Raw genomic sequence first — 21,276 nt, 5'->3', positions numbered from 1 at the left:
AATTTGTCAGTGCTTTACATGTGCTCTTCCGATTTAGCCTTTATCATCCGTTCACAGATCTGAACCAGAACAAGGATTCATTCACAGCTGGTCTAGACTTTTAATGTTGGTCTTTGTCTCTGTTGGTTTATGTCTGCATTTGCTTAAAGTTTCATCTAAGCTAACGGACCGATCTTCAGCTGGAATCCAAGACAAAACAGTTGACAAAGGCATTCAGTAAACTCTATGTAGTTATGCAATAAATATTAGCCTCCTGGAGCAAAATACATTTTGCAGACAGCATGGACAACAAATTAGATTTTAATTTAAATTTTTTTTAAAGTATGAATATATTTTTGCACATAGTAGGCACATGCTTTCATCCTCATCATAACAATTGTCTTTATTCAGTTTCTTTTTCATCTTTTCTCATAATTCTTAAAATCATAACATCAGGTTTCTCTTTGAAGTCATTCTCCAGATGCAGAGCGTTTCGCGCTCTGCTTCTGTGAACAGTAAACCCCGCCTACTTTGATCTGATTGGCCATCTCAGTCATTTTGACATTGATGAGTGCTGTTAGACCGAGGCTTTGATCTGAAGCACCTAGTATGTGCAGTGTTTGCACGTGCATCCATGCAAGTTAATTCTCACACTTTAATAGTATTTGTAGCTCATAACAGGCTGTGTGACTATGAGAAGTTATTACATCAAACTGTACGTTATTATACAGTTTTCCTTATTGCTTGCGTGCCAGCTATTATCCCTCTGCGTGCCACTGTTGGCACGCGTGCCGTAGGTTGCCAACCCCTGGCTTAGAGTATGCTATTGAAGATTATTCTCAGTTCTCATTTAGTATAGCGCCGTAACCACCATAGACATTAAGGGGAGCAAGTACCCTCCAATAATCAGAAATACCCAAATTGTCTTCCCAATATTTGACAACCTTGATACTGTGCCGCTGCACTCCATTACACACTACAGCTTTGTCACTAGGATGACAAATACTTTTAAATTTACAATTTTAGGCAGGTCTGCTTCAGTTATTTAAAGGTGCTCTAAGCGATGGCGGGAGTCGTAACTTCTTGTTGACGTTCAAATTGTCGTCAAACAAAACAGAGGCTAGCTAGACCCTCCCTCCTCCTCATCCGTGCACCAACCCCCCAAACCCCACCCCCAAATCTTTCTTGTCGGTTATTGGCTGGAACAGTTTGTTATGTTTTGTGGTGCAGGTGAGCCCAGTTTGTTTATCTTGTTGTTTGTGGAGCCTGTGGTGTCTAGAGAGACCCCGTTTTTTTACAGTGTGTTCAGGGGACAAGCAGCTAGCGGATAGTGAGGAGATGTTTGCTGGATGTGACAAAAAATGTTTTGGCCTAAAAAATGTGTGACATCACTTTACAGGACTCATCAATGTCACAATGACTGAGATGGCCAATCAAATCAAAGAAAGCAAGGCAATATTGTTTTAAAAAGCTGATCATGAATAGAGTGCTGATTCCCACAACAAAAACCGAGTAGACTTTTTAAATTAGCTTTGGGATTAATAAAGTAAGCACTGTGACCAGTAAAAGTTTCTGATTCTTATATGCTTTGTTCATTATGACAATATTCACAAATGAACAAAAGTTTTAAGGATTATGAAGCCTAATTATAGTCTGAACAAGTAAAAAGTTAAACATAGTTTAGAAACAAAACTATACCAGGTTGAATAACTTCAGTGTCATCACTATTAAGTTTCCATCATACGGAGCCCCGCACATGACACGCAGGAAAAAATAGTAGGATAAATCGTGTGCATTATTTACTAATTCATTCCCTTAATGTACTAAAACGTGCACATGATTACTATTGCGTTCCCTCAATTTACTATTTCGTCCACTCGATATATAAATTGTGCGCACGATTTAGCAAATCGAGGGAACACAATAGTAAATCGAGGGAACGCAATAATAAATTGTGTGTACGTTTTAGTACATTGAGGGAACAAATAAGTAAATAGTGCGCACAATTTCTTTATTTTTTTCTTGCATGTCATGTGCGGGGCTCCGTACCATCAGTCTATATTTAAAAAAAAGAAAAAAAAAGCAACCGTTAATTTACAACTCCTAATGTGTTTTACCATAATTCTACCATGGATATTAACTCCCATTGCTTCAAACAGTTCGAGTTTAAAAACTAGTATTCATACAATGTTAGCCCTTACAACTTATTTCATTTGAGTCCACTGAGAAGGAATATTTCTTAGTATAAAACTGCAAACACTTAATGTTTAATAGTAAAGGAACTAAAAACATGACTTTTACTCAAATCATTGCAGTTCATTGTCAGCTGTAGGACACATGTATGTGCTGAAGCACTTAACAAAGAGATCATCAAGAATTTTTAATGGTCATTTCTTTTTTCGGCATAATTTAATTTAATTTTTTGCCTGAAAAAAGGTCTGTGGTTAACACAAGCTGAAGATATTTTCATGTTTTACCCTTCCCTTGCAGTTTTTTTTATTTATCTTTCATAGTTTCTATTCTGAAATTTAAAATAATCAACAAACAGCTTTACCAGCTTCATGCATTACTAACCAGACTGACTTTATTTCTGTCAGACATCTACAGAAGATCTTATTGAGAATTATAGAGATTAAGATGATGATGTTTTATTGAACAGTGACTTTTAAACATTAATAATTTTTTTCTTTTCGTGCTGCAACAAAGCGTTTTTGAAAGCGTTTCATTCAGTGTATGAATCCCAACAATGGTGACAATCAACAAAATAAACAGATCAGTTCTGAACATCACAAAACATGCTACTAAAATTTAAGACAAAAACTAAAATACAAGCACATATTAAGAATTCAAGAAAATAAGTGGACGATTCAGCTGCATAGTTTATTCATGCCGCAATGCATGCTGGGAGTCATGTATGAGTTTTGTCCTGTGCTGATACCCAGCATGCATTGCATTATGAATCTTTTGACTGTCACCATTATTGAGATTCATATGCTGATTGTTGATGTGTCAATTTGTGCAAATTACAAATTGAAAAAAAAAAAAAAACATATTACACACTCATATAACTACTCCAAGTCAGTCTAATAGATAATAGCTATTAGAAACAACCAGCCTCATTTAAAAAAACACAACAATTTTGTTATAACATCTTAAAAGTTACAGTTATAGCAACCAAACAAAAGTTGATATGCAGAAGTCAAGGGTCAGGAGCACAACTAAAGCAAACACTGATCTCCACAATGGTAACTTCAAACGAAACAATAAAACATCATCATCGAAATCTCTGTAACTCTCAGTAAAATCTTCTGTAGATGTCTGACAGAAATAACAAACAGTCAGTCTGGTTATTAATGCATGAAGCTGGTAAAGCTGTTTGTTGATTATTTTAAATTTAAGAGTAGAAACTATAAAAAATAAATAAAAAAAACTGCAAGGGAAGGGTAAAATATGAAAATATCTTCAGCTTGTGTTAACCACAGACCTTTTTTCAGGCAAAAATAATTAAATAAAGCGAAAAAATGACCTGCAAAAATTCTTTATCCTTGCAGCACTAAATGCAACATGATGTTTCAGTTTTAATAGTGAAAGAATGCAAAATAAAATATAGCTAAACACTATTGTACTTAAAATGAGTAGCTTAACTACTGGCCAATATTTGACAACTGTTACGACAGAAATCTTAAACAACCTACAGTAATATCCAATTATCCAGACCACTCTTTTTTTCCCCCTTTTTTTTTTTTTGTTAGATGTCACCCTTTCAATTCTAGAGTAGACTATCGTTCATGATAGGCAATGTGATTTGGGTAATTCATAACTTAATGTGGCATGAGAAGAAACATTTTTCTTGGCATATTATTAAGGGTGTTAATCATTTGAAATAAAAACATTATTGGCAAAAAGTTCAGGTCGACTGCCTTGTAATAAATGGTAGTGCTGTTACTGTTTCCTTCTTTCCTTAAATCCATTAAATATTTAATTAAGTTATTACAAAAAAAAAAAAAGTTGCTGACAGTTGCAGAGCTGAATCTGTCAGTTTTGGTCTAGCGTCATGTGACTTGCAAAGCCAGAGCGCTTTTTCCTGTTACAATTCTGAGAATTTCTGTCAATTAAAGTGCTGAGTTGTATCCTGTTCATGTGCTACTTCTGACATCACAGATGTAGCTTGTCTCAACCTTTCATCAAAGATAAGTCCACACTAACACTTAGAACAAATAACACTTAACACTAACAAAAAGTATACCTCAGACTTTGATAAAGGCTTTGAAATAAGTTTTAAAACATAATTAATAATAGTTTTGCTAGTTCTTCCTATGTCATTTTTAGTTGTTAGTGTTAAGGCAACGTGCAGCAGCATGCATATGTGGCTCTCCCTTATTTAAAACGTGTTTCATTATAGAACTGGGACTTTTTATCATCCAGACAAGCTGGTGGTCTTATCAGTTCTTTTTATGGAACGCTGGGTTGGGCCCTTATCCTGACCGACATTCCTGCTGTATTGCTGTGAGAAGAACAATCTTAAAGATCTCCAGTTTGGACTTGTGAGGTCAAGAAGCTGGAGACATGAGAAAGAACAGAATTCATGTGGAACCAGGGGCAGCGTGGGAATCTGTTCTTAGTGGTCAAACTGTAAAAACTTGAGACCATAGTAGGACATTTTGTGAGTAGACTTGGCAGTATTTTCTTTAAAGTGAGGCAAAACATCACTGGGACAATTCTGAGCCTCTCCACACTTCTTAAAATTATAAAGCACCCATACAGACAACCTGTGCTATAAACTTGTGTTGAAACATTCATAACTAATGAATTTGCTTAATAAAGAGATTTCAATTAAATGTGTGACTTACATTTATTATGTAGTAACTTATAATTGCGGTTTTGAGTTTAAATCTATTTAAATAATATAATATAATATAATATAATATAATATAATATAATATAATATAATATAATATAATATAATATAATATAATATAATATAATTAATATAATATAATATAATATAATATAATATAATATAATATAATATAATATGTTAATTCATGCATTCATTCATTTTTGGCCAAAATATCAAATGACAACAAAATGTATTTTCTTTATCATAAATAATTGTAAATGATAATACTTTTTAAATATTTACCAATGATTTGATGTGTAATAAATATTATATATTACTATTAAATCACAAATCTAAAATCACACAGCTAAAAATCTTTTTCAGTCAATTTCTCAGGTGGTTTGTCAATTTAGAATCGCCCTATTCCCTATTATTCTAGATGTTTTGGTGAACATTGCTCTTGCTTAAATTCATAATCCATCTGTACATTGTAACTCTCTGGAACATTCCGTCTGACTCATTAAAGCTGTTTCGAGCTACAGTGTCTTGTTGCCTTTTCCTGGCCTCTACTGATCTCTGTGTTGATCATTCACTGTCCAAAAGCCAGAGACTGTAACAGTGATAGCGACGCAGCACGTTTTATCCTCTGATCTTTATCAAGCACTGAAATAATAGCCAGATATTAGAGATCTGATGAACATTTGCTTCTTGTGCACATTCCCCCTGGAAAACTTTGTTGTGCATGTGTTCAGTCAGCAGAGGTGAGGTGTTAAATGCGCCTATGGCTTTTTGAGGCCCTCAGTTGAGCCAAACAGCATTAATAATAAAATAAGTCATTAGAACTTGACATTAGCATGTTGCTAAGCTGTAATAATGTAGGTATTTCTTTTACTTCGTCTATTATTTTTTTTATCACACTCTGTGACAATTAATTTCTTGGATCACTTTCTCTGCAAATTAAATTCATTTTTTTCCACAATATTGCCTTAAATGTGGCAAAAATAAGGTGACTTTGAAACCAAGCTAACCTTTCGGTGTGAAAATGTTGTCTGTGTTTTGGAATAGAGTCCTTGTGTTTATTTCATACACCAAGTGATTCATTGGGGGATGGTTAAACATTCATTGACCTCATTCACAAACAGCAGATGCTGCATTACCAAAGATGGGGGGATGCTGAACTTCCCTTGTTTTTATAGGTTGGGCCGGTGAAGACACTGATCCTGAGGTTATTAGTGTCGATGCTAAAGTTGTAAGCTGCTCAAATGATCAATACTCTTTCAACTCCAACATAGAATGTCTTGTATCTTCTTAATGAATAAACAAGAAGAAGAAGAAGAGAAAACTACGGAGCTGCATGACATGCAGGAAACAATACTAATTCGTTCCCTCAATGTACTAAAACGTGCACACGATTACTATTGCGTTCCCTCGATTTACTATTTCGTTCACTCGATTTATAAATTGTGTGCGGGAATGCCATAGTAAATCGAGGGAACGCGATAATAAATCGAGGGAAAGCAATAGTAAATCGAGGGAACGCAATAGTAAATCGAGGGAACATGATAGTAAATCGAGAGAACGCAATAGTAAATCGAGAGAACGCAATAGTAAATCGAGGGGACATGATAGTAAATCGAGGGAACGCAATAGTAAATCGAGGGAACGCAATAGTAAATCGAGAGAACGCAATAGTAAATGGAGGGAACATGATAGTAAATGAAGGGAACGCAATAGTAATCTTGTGCACATTTTAGTACATTGAGGGAACGAATTAGTAAATCGTGCGCACAATTTATTAATTTTTTCTTGCATGTCATGTGCGGGGCTCCGTACAAAACAATACAAGAAGACAAAAAATAAGTAACTTACTTACATTACCTTACAAATGTTTGGTATCTGTAAGACGTCTCATATGCTTCTCAACATTGATTTGGTCAAAAATACAGTAAAAACAGCAATATTGTGAATTATTAAACTGATATGATATGTTGGAGTAATCATGAATAGAGAGTTATTGATAATGGCATGGTTGACACTGAGCAGCCTATTGTAGCTAAGAAAAATAAGGACATCATGCCTTCATTTAGCCCAGTAGCATCACAAAGTGTTCCTGTTTATGTCTATTTCATGAAGATGTACATCTAAACATCTGGCCTTCATAATTTGCAGAGCTGTTATGAAGTTGTTTGTCTTTGGGATTAAAGAGATTATCTAAATGGGGAAATTCCCAGATTTCCATAAAGCCTTCCTTCACAGCATCAATGGGTGGCTGGAGGTTAAAAATCTAGACTATATCAGCAGTTTCTCCAGTGGCTAAAAACCAAAAGCATGTTTTAAGAGAAGTGGAGTCAGCTGTCTTACAGGTAACTGGGGTTACTGGGAGGCAGTCGTCTTTAGTGCTGGGAAGGGGAGGATCCAGACAGACATCAAACCCTGATATTATAACAAGTCCTGGCAGGACGATCCTTTATGACATCACTTGTGTTCCGCCCAATGAGCTCAATGGGCCAGCTGATCATGTTTTCCAGTTGTGAACTATACAAATATAAGAAATTGTAGAAAAAACATCTGCAAGAGTGATTCTCAAAATATGTTCTAAATGGAACTACCCTCCCCGAAATAACAAATGACATGAGTGAGAAATAAATCTGGGAATGTAAATGGCTCACCAAAAGTAAATTTTTGTTGTTTTCTCACAATCAAATCTGTCACTGGACAACTATTGCCTTCTGTAGAGCTGCTGTACTGAATTTATTTAAGAATTGATGAACTTTGAACTGATCTGAATAATATCACTATTATCTTCTATAAAAGAGCTGCTTTACAGCTGAAATTGAAGCAATTTCATTATTGATGAATTTTGCTATAATTTTCCTGTCTTTTAAAATCAAATATATGCTTCGTGTGAGGCTAAATTTGCCCAAAAAGTATGATGACATGTTGAATTTTAATTTGTGCATGAATTATTCCTTTTAAATGTAAGATTTCTAAAGGAAAGAAGACTGTCACTGCACATTAAAACAATGGAATATATATTGACGTTATGAAGTGACTATTTTAAATTTTACATGCAGTTAAACAGATGTTCAAAACCAGCATAAATGTCCACATCTATACAAATCATACATGTTATGACCTTCAATCATTTATTTATTTTGAGTTTGGCCATGGGTGTGTAGTGCTGCTAGAATCCAGAATCAGTTTATGTCGTGTTTAAATGGGGCGTGTTTTCCTATCCAAGGGATATTTCCATGATGGCTAATTGATGTTAAGAGATGAGCAAGTAGGAGGAGATGAAAATCATAGGAGGAACTTCTATATGACTGATGGATGCTTCAGACAGCGAGATCTGATCTGTCTTTTCCTCACAATACAGATGGTATGTAGGCCAACCATGCTTCAGCATGCTCTGTTTCACTGTGCTACCTTTGTTCCCCTCTTTCTCTCTGTTCCTGTTCTATTCATTCTTATATTTCTTCAAGAACATCATTGTGGTATTTGTGATGCATGCATATGTATGAATTATTTAACATCAATTGTAGACAATTTCTAAATCATTAAAACAATTTTACCATGTGTTGCTTTCCACAAAATGAGAACAGCTGCAAAAAAAAGTTATTGTCTTGTCATCCCATAAAATATTTGGATACTTACGAAAATATACAATCACACTATCAAGTGTCATCGGAAAACTAATGTCACGTTTCAGAGGTATTTGAGATTACATTTTTTCTGCGCCCAAATTCTGAACTCCTGTTGGACAACATCTCCAGGATTCTACGCTCCAATTCTCAAAAAAAAACTGCTATTGTATCTACTCACTGGTCATTAAACAGTCCATGCTCCCAAAGTACTGGTGTCCATAGATTTTATTTCATGATATGGAATACCATTAATACTAAACACAAACAAAGAAAACAGTTTTACACACAACACCATAAGGGCATCAAAAACACACAAACGACAGCTTTGATGGCTTTGTTCTACCCACTTAAATGATAGAAGTACTCGTGTTGTCCAATCTATAAAGACCCTGAATAGTGAGGTCAAAATATAAATGTAATGCAGGATCTAGAAAAAAATCTGATCGTGATTAAACCAGAAGAATGCAAAATAAATGAACAAAAAATATTTTTAAAGCTTTGGGCTCCTAAACATTAAATCATTCGCACCCAAAGCAGTTATTGTGCAGGAAATGATCACAGACAATGGTTTTGATGCCTGACTGAAACCTGGCTCAAACCAAAAGACTATTTTGTTCTAAATGAGTCTTCTCCACCAAGCTGCTGTTATAAGCATGAGCTGCGATAGATTGGTTGTGCAACAATGTTGCAACAATAGACAGAGAAATTCTCAATGTTACTCAGAAAAAATCTCTTGCTCTGGCTACCGTGTGTACAGCCAGGGCCGTGTGCAGATTTCCTAAAAGAATTTGCATATTTCCACTCGAACCTATTGGTTACTGATATATCTTACTGATATAGATATTGTACCTCAAAGTGATGTTACTGACCACTACCTTGTTTTTGTACCAGTTTACTAGTAATGACTTTATGAATTTCTTCACTGATAAAATAGCATTAGAAATAAAATAACAAATGAAGAATCTACAGCATCTTGTAATCCAGCTTCATTCATTGGCACCCAAAGAAAGATTGCAGTGCTTTACAACTATAGGACAGGAAGGGCTAAATAAACTTCACTGCATCTACCAACAACATGTTTATTAGATCCTGTACCCACTAATGTAAAGTGTTGAAAAAGTTGTTGAAATAAAAAGCTGTTACCTGTAGCAGTACCGCTTCTCAATATGTGACCCTGGACCACAAAACCAGTCTTAAGTGTCAATTCAAATTTTCAAAACAGAGATTTATTCTATGTTATATTAGACAACAATATGTCTTGAAATCACATTTCAATCAAATGTGTTACAAAAACAGCATTCTTACATCTTAGAAACAGTGCCAAGCTACTGAACATGTTATCTGTTCCTGACGCAGAAAAGCTAGTTCATGCATTCATGGTTAAACTGGACTATTGTAATGCAAGAGTCCTTACTAGGTCAAGAAAATATGATCATATTACCCCCATTTTACTATCTTTACATTATTAGGCTACATCCCAGCCAGCAATGACATGTGGGGCCCAGATGGGTTAAGTACGGGTTCCATGGTTACTGTGTGGGCATGGGCCTTGACTGGGTGAAATCAGCGGGTCCAATGTAGGAAGTATGAGTCCCATATAGGAAGCCCATATGAGATGATTACATGGGCCCCATAATGGACAGGCATAGGCCAACTGGGCATGGGTTTGAACTGGTAACATATATATGGGTCCTGCATGGCATATTTATGGGCCAAGTGGCCATGGGTTTGAACTGGGAACACATATATGGGTCCTGCATGGCATATTTATGGGCTGAGTGGGGATGGCTGGATGGGTTTGATCTGGGAACGCATATATGGGTCCTACATGGCATATTTATGTGCTAAGTTGGATTTGAACTGGGAACACATGGGTCCTGCATGGCAGAGGTGTAAAGTAACTATGTAGGCCTATTGAGTTATGTAATTACTTACTGTACAATTTTTAGTAACTCTACATGTAGGCTAATCAAGCATGTTGAGATTGAGTAATTGTTACTCAATACATTTCAAGTCACGCTAGTCACCAAAGAACAAACATTGCATACATGTAGATCTTTTGCCAAAACAATCCATCAGTCATTTTTTGTTAGTCGTGCAGAAAATGAAAAATGTAACTTCCCAAAAATGTAAAAAAACATCAAAATAGGTCAACGTTTACACTGTGTTGAATTATGCTGATTAGTGGACTCTCAGAAAGGTTGCAGGCCTACCGTAACACTTCAAATAATAGTCCAGTCCCAGACACCTGTCCCTTGGGGCAGAAACACATATTTAGACAACCAGGGATGCTCGAAATTATCGGCCGATATTGGCTTTAAAATTCAATATCGGTAAATATCGGTATCGGTTTAAAGATCCTTACAGAGCCCACTTTAAGCCCATAGGGGCATTCACGGTTGAATCCTGGTGCAATCCCACTTTAAACCCCTTTAGGCAGGTAGGGCCCAAATGGGTCTGACATGAATTACCCAGTTAAGACCCACATAAGACCCTTACAGGTCCCACTTAAAACCCATCTTGGCATCCACGGCTGGCCCCCGTGTGGATCCCGTGTGCAAGCCCATTTTAAACGCCCTTAAAGCAGGTGGGGCCGAAATGGGTCGGTCATGAATTGCCCAGTTAAGATCCCACATAACACCCTTATAGATCCCTTTTAAAGCCCATCTGGGCATCCACGGCTGGATCCTGGGTGCAAACCCACTTAATTGGGCAATTCATGTCAGACCCATTTGGGCCCCACCTGCCCAAATGGGTCTGACATGAATTGCCCAATTAAGACCCATGCAGTACCCTTACAGGTCCAACTTTTAGTACATATGGGTTTCCACGGCTTGCCCCAATATGGATCCTGGGTGCAAGCCCATAATGGGGCCCACATTTGCCGCCCATGAAGCCCTCATCTGTGCCCCACATGTCATTGCTGGCTGGGATATTATGCCCTAAATGGTTTAGCTCTTGTGTACCAAACTAGTCATCTATCATGCTGCGATCATGCACCCGTAAGGTCGCAAAACTCTGGACTTTTGGTAGCAAAGTCCACTAAAGGAGGTAGAGCTTTTTTTAAATTTGGCTCCCAAACTCTGGTATAGCCTTCGGGTTCAGACACACTCTCTCTGTTTAGATCAAAGACACGTCTCTTTACCCAAGCATTCACATAGTGTATCTCATAATCTTGTACTTCAGTTATATCCTATTAAATGCATATTATCATTCTTTGCTTGGTTTGAACAGCAGCTACACATTTTTTTTCTCTGTTTGCATCTCTGTTTCTGCCACATGCATCGCAGGGTAACTAGGAATTGCACATGCTTCAATCTGGATTCAGCCCTTACAAAGATCTGAGATGACCGAACGCCTGAGAAGAGAAGATGCCACCCCCTCAGAAGAACTCAGATGAACATACAAAACTAACAGATTTTTCAAAAAGTTTTATCGCAACATATAATCATTGCTGTTAATAGTGTGCACAGTTTGTTTGAATATATATGTCATTAAATAACTGGAACTAACTTTTTTTTTTTTTTACATATCTGCCAAATGGATCATAGACACCACTGATAAGTTTCTCCTAAATATAAACTTTAATTTTCTGTGAAGCTGCTTTACAATGTTTCGTATTGTGAAAAGCACTATACAAATAAACATTAATTAATTTTAATTGGATTTTGGTCATTTTCCCTAAACACAGTGTCAATATAATTAATAACTGTTTAACATTTTACAAACAGGTGGCTAATTCATATAAATTTGTATCCTCAATAATGTTTTCATGATGGATCTGTTAGGGCTACACCTTTTTTCTCTAAAATGGTGTGCTTTCCATTGATTTATGATAGTATATATATATATGCCACATTGTAAACCACCTACTTTTTCTCATGAGATTGGGTTTGTTCCCCTCAAGTTCACACACGTGTTCACACAAGCTTCTGGCACCCATTCACTGTCCTGATGACAACTTTGAAAGAAGGTAGATCTCCAGGAACAGGATTGGGGAATCCCTGCATTAGATGCAATAAACTGAGGAGTGAGGACTTCTTGCAATGTCGGTTACATCCCAGAATTCATTATGTTTTGCTGACATCTTCAGGCCAAGCAGTTCCTATTGGCTAAGGGAAGCATCTGTCATGCTCTGGGTTTCTCACTAGAGGGCACAAAACCTTTAATTATAACAAGGCTACTACACAGATGTAAAACTCTGCTTTCACTTGTCTTTGTACACAGTGAAATAATACTCTTTTTCTAGGAAAACCCCAGACTAGTGAACTCAGTGTGTGAATGTGGTATATGGCACAAACCATGTATTTAGACACATACAGTACACACAGTATTTTGCACGTACAGGAGCTGTGTGTGTGTGTGTGTGTGTGTGTGTGTGTGTGTGTGTGTGTGTGTGTTTGTGTATGATTTGTGTGACATCTCTGTCTCAGCCTGTGTCTAATCTAAGAGCTTCTGTTTTAGACATGTTTGACTCTGTTGAAGTGCTGTTCCCATGCATTTGAGAATGCTGATGCACTAAACATAGCTCCTGCCCTTACATGTTTAGGAAAGTGCGATGATTTACATGTGCCAGTAACTGATAGTGAATGACTGAGAGCATGACACATTTCTATCTGCCAGCTCATACTGATATTAATATCCAGACATAGATCAGCACTGGAGAAGCTTTCCTCTGATTAAAATTGAGCACACATTTATCATGATGAAGTATTTGACAGATGATTTATATATATATATATATATATATATATATATATATATATATATATATATATATATATATATATATATATATATATATATATATATATATATGTGTGTATATGTATATGTATGTATGTATATGTATGTATATATATATATATATATATATATATATATATATATATATATATACACACACACACACACACACACACACAATGCAAACTGTATGAATGGAATAAACAAATTAATTTACTGACATGTGCAGGATACAAGCAGAGCAGTGTGCTTTGGATGAAATACTGGCTTTCTAGTTACTAAGTATACTATATACACTAAATACGCCTTACTTAAAAATAGTGAGGCGGTAAACATTTTTACACAATAAATGTTTCAACCAGTGATGCTGCATTGTGTCCCATGAAATCATTATGTATGTTGTAAGACAATAATTCAAGTTAGTTTTTACTTTTGTCAAGCTGAGTCAAAAAGGGGTAACACTTTACTGTGCCCTTGTTACTTCTACTTAGTACGGTAATACCAAACAAACCCTAATCCTAACTCTACCCCTATACTCAGTACTCAACTGTATAAGGGTGCTGTAACAAGGACACCTTAAAATAACCAACCATCAAGATTAAGAATCTGTAGTTACACTTTATTTTAAGGTGTTATTGTTATAGTGTAATTATACATTTAAATTCTGGGTATAATAGTAATAAAATTATTATTCAGAAGGTTTGGGTTGGTTGTATGTAATTATGGATAATTTACTGTAATTACTATAGTATTCACTTGTTGTGTACTCACACTAATAATGAAAGGTCAAATGAAGTGCTTTGCATTTGGGTGCAGTGCAGTGAGTTCATTGTTCTTTCCTGATCCATCTCACTTCCTGTCTCTCCTCAACTGTATCTCAATGAAAGTCAAAAGCCCCAAAATAACTTTAAAGAAAACAACCAGTTTTGTTTTTGAGATTATAACTGGAGGTCACTCACACACACACACACACAAAACACACAGTGTGACAATTATTTGTAAATATTAGGCAGTTCTGCATGCTTGTATTGCATTATGAACATAATCTCATGCATTTAAGTAGATATACTTATGTTTAGGCATTTGAGGTACTGAGTGCATATTAAATATTCTCATGCTATGTCAAGGTGATGTGTGTACAGTAGTGGATTATTCTTGTCTGCTGCTATTCTCATCAGTTGATGTCAACTGCCTCTATAATATCTGCAGTTATACTGCCTCACCAGCAGAGGACACCATCACTAGAATTCTATGGAGAAACTCCATATTTTCACCTGGTTTCTGTTGACTGTGTATTTATTGTCTCACTAATCTCATGCTCCTTGTGAAGTGTTGCTAGCACCTACAGTACTGCTTCTCTGAATCTTTCAACCTTTGTTATCTTTACAGGTCTTCAAGATTATGTTTGGCTTTGAGGTTTGGATTATTTACTTGCCGTGTGCTACTGTGTGTTTAAAAAACAAGTTTGATGGTTTCCACAGAAATATTAAGCAGCATAAATGTATTGAATCATATTCGTATAATACTATATATTTACATTTATAGTGTCTTCTCGGTTAATAATTATTTGTATAAATTATATTTTAATCAAATTATATTTTGAGCCTGTGTTTATTTGGCCCTTAGTAAGTAGTCATTTAGCAGACGACTATAAGTATAATAGAGCAGCCTACACTTAATACACATACAATCTTCATTTATAGACCATCTAAATTTTCAAGCCTTCAACAAGTTACAAGCCTAGATTTACCAACTATGCCACATCTTGTGATTAGAATTCTTCTAAAACTTTCTCTGAGCATTTCTTATATGGTGCTCCATCCGTTCATGCATTTTAACAAGCCGCCCAGTCACCCTTGATGAAAGGATTCACAGCATGATTCCACAACCAATTACTTTTGAGTCCTGGATAAACAGTGCAATCCTTAGATCCAAAAACTACTGTCCCACATTGTAAGTAGGTCACTACTGTGCTTTTAGGCAAATCTCCATGTGTGCGTCAGATGGTTCTCTTCAGGAGTTCCCAACAGGCACTTGATTGTTATATTTTGTTATATTCACATTCAGTGTTCCTCATAGTGCAAGAGTGACAGACGAATGTGAGGTGTGGGAGGGAGAGTCTCTGAATGTGTAAGGCTTTGGTGGGTCTGGATGTTCTTTGATTCCTGAGAATGATTCTTGGGAATGATCTGGAGCTAACAAGTGCTTCAAATGCTGAATTACCTGTTTAACAAGCCCTGTCAACCCCATGAGGTTACTCAGAGGCTGTTTCATAGCCAACCGTAAAGTCTTTCCTCATTATGTCCTAGGAGTGGATGGAAACTGAGTCCGATCCAAGAGTTTATAGAGTTTACTGGAAAATCTGTCTGTTTAGAGCAACAGGGCCACACTAAATTCAGAGTTAATGTTACTTTAAAATATAGATATTTTTAAAACTCAATAGAAAAGAGCCATGGAGGGAGAAAGCTTGTTCATCCTGTCCATTAAATGAACATAAAGACAAGTATAGATAAGGGCTGTGTTCATACACATCTTACATTATTAGTCTTTGCTTTGGTGTGAAGTACTTTCATATAACAATGATCTTCTGTGATCAGGGATTTGGCCATTGGACCAATGACACTCCTTATTGAGATTGTATATAGAGTGTCAATGGTCCATTTGAGAGATAGGTGGCTGTAATGCACTTATACGTCTGCAATCCGCCATAAAGCAAGAAGAAGAAGACACTTCATGTGCCAGCGACAGTTCAGACAGTTCTGTGAAAATAGAGGTAGAAAACTATATAAATACTGTTCAGTTTTAGCACAGACTGATCGTTTTGTGTCTTTACACATCATTGTATCATCATGAGCCGCAGTGTTTAATTTGGTTTTATTTGTGTATGTTTTTTTGACTCTCAAATTCGTGATTCCCATCCACTTCCATTATATGACTGACAGACTGCAACGGTTTGACTTAAAAATCTTTGTTTGTGTTCTACTGAAAAAACAAAAATCACCTACATCTTGGATGCCCTGGGGGTAAGCAGATAAATTCAATTCATTTTTGGGTGAACTGTCCCTTTAAGACGGCCTCATTTCATAAAAGTAAACTACATCACAAAGAAAGAAATTACAATAATTTATGCATCATGAGAAGTTAAGTTTATAATAGTTATTTTTCTGAAATGAGACATCCTCAATGATGTATTTGGCTGACAAATGCAACCTCTGGAATCAGACACAGCTGCAGTTTGTCAAAATGTTCAAACGCAGACAAGTGGGGTGATACAAACAGTGAAAAGTCCCAGTAAGATTGGACTGTTAGCACTCTTGGAATGCCGCTCAGCCAATAAAATTCAAGAACCCAAAAGACAGAATGTTCAAAAGCAGTATAAAATATCAGATGTTATCTGGGTCAGATGTCATTCAGCATGGATCCTCATTTATGACATCATTTACTGACAGGATCATCACTGGTTTTTGTAATCAGGTGATCAAATCAGACTAGAAACCAACACACTTTACCAAAAACTTGAGCCAGGAAATAAAAACTAGGAACACTTTGTTATCTAGCAGCATAAATCAAAACATCTCCTCTGTACACAGTGAACCAACAAGTGTTCACGCACTTTGAAAAAGCGGGTTTATTAATAGCACATTTTAGGATAGTGAATCTTTATCAAAGCCAGCTGAGAATCAAAAAAAATTATATGACACCTGTAAACCACAGTGACACTCTCCAGATGCTACTTTAGGGCCATGCTAATCTGCTAGAAGTTCTTGTGTTTCCTGTGTTTTGTGAGTACTTTGGTGTGTGTAATGGCTTCCTCTCTCACACACTTGTAACTGGCCAACTGTGAAAACGACCGTCTGTGACCTTGAGTTAAACAAGTGCTCCATTTAGCTGTTGTCAGCTGACTGCCTTCAAAAGCAGCTTATCCTTTTGTTCCCTCGACTCGACAGCCATCATTTTGATCCTAACGCCATCTGACAGTTTGACTGTGATCGTCAGTGAGGGTCACTCTGCTTGTGTGTGAATGACACAAACCTGGTTTGGATATGACACGCTCAGTAAAAAACGAAGCATACACTCACATGGGCTCAGTTCACTGGAGGTCACAGTCCAGAGGAGCAGAGATATGTTATGTAATGTAGCTGTAATGGATCTCATTCAGTCATGGGAAATAGAAGCAAGTGACGCTTCAGTCACTATTCAGAACCTGTTGTTGTTGATGACTGTAGTAAAGCAGTGGAAACACTAATGAATAGAGAGTCTTGATCATCACTATTATTACTGCTTTAACTGAAGTTAATGATCTAATCAAACCCTTAACCATAAATATTAAACTTTTGTATGTAACTTGTCCAACATAGTATGTGTAATACATATGAATGAGAATGCACATGAATTGCTCTTTTAAGCGACCAGAGGTTTTTTTTGCCACTTGTCACCTAGCAACCACCCAGATCATTTTTGCTTCATACTAAGAACCAATCGGAATCCATTAGGAGCTACATATCAACTCAAATCATGTAGGCAAATGCACAGCCAAGCACCACTTTCTACTGCATTGTTTTACGCCATACTGTCTGAGTCAAGACAGAAAAAAGTAGTGTTAAGTGTGAGTTAATACTAAGACTAAGATACTGAGTCTTGGACTCAAGTCTGAGTTCGAGATCATGTTTGTCATGGATGAGACTGACCCAACCTTCTTCTGGTCTAGGTCTTGACTTGGACTGGTGCCATATTAAAAAACTGCCTTCTGCAAGAATTAACTGAAGGTTTTCAGAGTAAAGCTATAAACAATATACATTATATATGTTACTTGAGAGAAAATAAATTGCTGCATGTTGCATTTATATGCATTTATACTTGATTGTAGACAGTGTCTAGTATTGATAAGGAAAATTTTTCTCTTTCGTTATCACTGACATGTTAAGCATTTTAGACGAATGCTGCCTTTGAGGCAACTTTATTCTTGATGTATTTTGACTTTAATCCCCTAAATCTTTGTATAATTAGATTTCTTAATATTACTTCTTTAATCTTGCAATGTGATGACTTGATTCTCTTGGAGAGCCACCTTCATGCAGACTTAAGTTTCAAAGCTGCTCCAACTCTCCTACCTGATCTTTTCAAATGATCTGAACACTTTGACTAGTTCAAGTGTGTTTGATTAGGATTGGAGCTAAACTCTACAGAATGGTAGCCTTTCAAGAGCAGGGCTCCTCAGACCTATCATGTGGGTCCAGGTTTGAGAAATACTGCTGAAGACATTCTCAAGATCCTACACATTTTATTTTAAAGTGGCACCAAAATGTTAATGCAACTCATACCATCTTTAAGAGATGTAAACCCTTTGCCTTATACGCCTGGGCTCAGAGTAGTATGTTCTGAGGGAATGGAAACCTGTCTCTCCACGGACCGGAATTCAGGTCAAAATCTCTAAAGGATCCAGGTTGAAGAAACCAGCTGATTAATGTGTGTCTAGACTCTAGAGGAACTTCACTCCCTCCAGGCTATGTGGACATGGTAACCACACGAATGTTGTGGCTGATGTTCCTAAGGAACTGGGCAAAAGGATGCTAGAAGTCCTATTACCCTGAAACACACACACAGGCTGCTCTTTAGCTCTGGGGTCCGGTGGGTATAGTCTCCATTTATATCTTACAAGCAGCTCAGATTTTATTTCTGCATATTGATTTTATTTGATATTAGAAAGCTTATTAGCTTGTCTCATTCTCAGATGGTATTACTGTGAACATTTCATGCACCACGAGTGCATAAGGCCTGATTCTAAAGGGATTCTACCTTGATTCCAAGGTGTTGTGGGTGGTTTTAGTGGATTGCCATATATGTAATAGGAATTCCTAATATGTGAATTACTTTGAATTTCATGTTTTTCCAATATTGTTTTTGGTAATGTTGCTGTTTTTTTAAAATAACTTAATTTTAAGTAAGTGTTTTAAAATCTTGTTTTTTTTTCATCGTTACGGTCAACAAACACTAACAGCAAGGTATATTAGTATTAGGATTTTGAAGTATTAACGGTCCATACATTACTTAAGTTGTTGAGGCTCTTGTTGGCGATAAAAAAAAAAAAAAATCAATATTTTTCTTCTTTGTATCTGTCAAAATAGTACAAGGTTGTCTTATTTTAGTATATGTGACATTAAATAATGGTTAAAGAATAGATTACCAAAAGATTTGTAATCTAAGGGATTATATTACTGAATACAAATTTTGTCATGTAATGCATAATCATTAACTGATTACAATTAATACAAGTGATCTACCCAGCTCTGGTGGTCAACACACACTTTTAAGAGCAACTCTGAAATCAGACAAATGAGTCAATATCATTTGCATCAGGCCTCTTTATTTATGGAACAGTAAATGTTATCCGGTGATATTTTCTGTAAAATATATGTTTGCAATCTCATCTAATTATAAGAAATCTGTTTGGTTGGAGGAAGATAGGATGAAGTTCTTTAAATCACCTTCAAATTTGTCTTCACTCATACAGTTTAATTAGTCCTTGTCCACTCTAAACAAATGATCAGACTTCAAAATGTTTAAGGTCAGCTTCAAAGCATTTTCTTCGAAAACGAAGACCTAAGAGAGGAGGTTTCTGTAATGCAACCCCAGGTCCACAATAGTTTGCATTTGAACAATATTTTTGAGCTAGAATTGTTTCCTCCATGTCCTTATGCATATGATAAAAGTTTGAGAGATTGATCTTTAAGATCAATGGCTAGCTCTACGGGTGTGAACTAACAGAGGGAAACCCCATTTTCTCAACTTCAAGACATTTACATAATTTTGCCTATATGTATTGTCCCATTAAAAAGAAAAAAAAAAAAGAAAGACAGGTCACAGTGATTCACTTGCTGGCCATTTTATTGATGTTATTTACAGAGGAACCAATGATAACAGAATGAAACCAGCATTTAAAGGCAAAATTAACACCAACAAAAAATAAAAAAATAATTAAGTGTTCTACATGCTATACCTGAAACTAATTCAATCATGCTCGCTTGGAAAAAAAAAATTAACTTTCATAAAAACAATTAAAATAAAATTAATGACTTACAATATACTTCACCATTAACTTCATTTTAAATGTACCATCTACTGGTTTTCTTCCATGCACATTTTTTTAACTATGTGTGTGTGTGTGTGTGTACACAGACACACACACACACACACACATATAGGACAGAAAAAATAAGACTTTTAGGCGCATAAAATAGCATAAAGCAGCATTCCACTCATACAAAGCACCTATAAGGTTAATAAAAAAAGAAATAAGATAAAAAAAGAATGAAAATTTCTTTTTGAAAACAAATAGTTGAATTTGGGAAAACATCATGAATTTCTATACAACTCAAAACGGATAAGCGATCATCCACAGCTAAACACAGAGCGCCAAAACAGACCAGAATGGAAGTCCAATGCCTCACATTGAAAAATTACGTTTCTTAAAATAAATATCTCACATCTGCTAAAAATAAATAATGATCTCAACACTTCACTATGGTAAATGCAAAATGAAAAATAGAGATCGCTGTGCACTACATCGTTGAAAGGGCAAGTGTTTCTTTAAAGCACTACAGTTGGGAGACAGAGCCTTCTGCTGTTACCTTGAGGTAGATAACGCCTTTACGAACCTACAGTTAACGCATCGCAAACCAACAGTTAATGCTTGCTGGGCTGGCATCACGTTTGAGGAAGTTTATGGTTTTAAATGGAAATGAGGTGGAAAAAGTCAAATAAATACATTAGCCTTAATTAAAAACAACAAGAAGAGGAAAGGAAAGGCCAAGACGCACTGCTTGTGTCAGTCCTATAGGCTGTCAGTCAGAAGGTCACATTATGATGTCAGTGGCGGCATCTCCCATATGTTAGTGCATTATTCCACCCACTTTCTCTCTATTCCTTTGCTTTTGTACTTAACAGTCGTTCCTCTGTCTTTCCCTAATATGTTTCTGAATCTACAGTTCACTCTGTGCAAATGTCATGATGTTAGTTATATATATATATATATATATATATATATATATATATATATAAAATATCAGA

At 36.0% G+C, this 21,276-nt stretch overlaps 1 long non-coding RNA gene across 1 annotated transcript; it reads right to left on the bottom strand.

Moving 5' to 3' along the window:
* Positions 1 to 20,076: 20,076 nt before the first annotated feature.
* On the bottom strand, positions 20,077 to 21,216 carry LOC132155588 (uncharacterized). Its single transcript, XR_009437292.1, has 2 exons — positions 20,415 to 21,216; positions 20,077 to 20,357 (listed from the first exon to the last, which is right to left on the bottom strand). It is a non-coding gene; the product is annotated as an uncharacterized LOC132155588 (long non-coding RNA).
* Positions 21,217 to 21,276: the final 60 nt, after the last annotated feature.

Source organism: Carassius carassius, chromosome 13, assembly GCF_963082965.1.
Source record: "Carassius carassius chromosome 13, fCarCar2.1, whole genome shotgun sequence".
Classification (NCBI taxonomy): Eukaryota; Metazoa; Chordata; class Actinopteri; order Cypriniformes; family Cyprinidae; genus Carassius; species Carassius carassius.
Note: the sequence above shows the minus strand (reverse complement) of the source record. Positions and strands in the feature narration are given on the sequence as shown.